The sequence below is a fragment of the Trichechus manatus genome, unplaced genomic scaffold, assembly GCF_000243295.1.
Source record: "Trichechus manatus latirostris isolate Lorelei unplaced genomic scaffold, TriManLat1.0 scaffold00010, whole genome shotgun sequence".
Classification (NCBI taxonomy): Eukaryota; Metazoa; Chordata; class Mammalia; order Sirenia; family Trichechidae; genus Trichechus; species Trichechus manatus.
In genome coordinates, this window is record NW_004443946.1 from 23,281,532 (window position 1) to 23,281,935 (window position 404).

Genomic DNA, 404 nt, shown 5'->3' on the forward strand with positions numbered 1-404 from the left:
TTTTTTTTTTTTTTTTTTGGTAAAGGAAAAGGATACTGAACAGAGTCCTGCCCCTTGCTCCCCACTAAGGTATTCGACTATTAGATCTTGATCTGTGATGGTTAAAAAAACAAATCTGAATCTGTGGAGTTGGGGGTGGGATACATCTCGGTGTATCCAATGATCTGTTAAGATTTAGGAGTGACTATTTAAAAAGAAAAAAAACAAACAGAAGGAGCCCTGGTGCTGCAGTGGTTAAGCGCTTGGTTGGTTAAGGTTGCTGATTGGAACCCACCAGCCTCTCCAAGGGAGAAAGATGTGGCAGTCTACTTCTGTAAAGATTCACAGCTTTGGAAATCCTATGGGGCAGTTCTACTCTGTGCTATAGGATTGCTATGACTCGGAATGGACTACATGGCAATGGG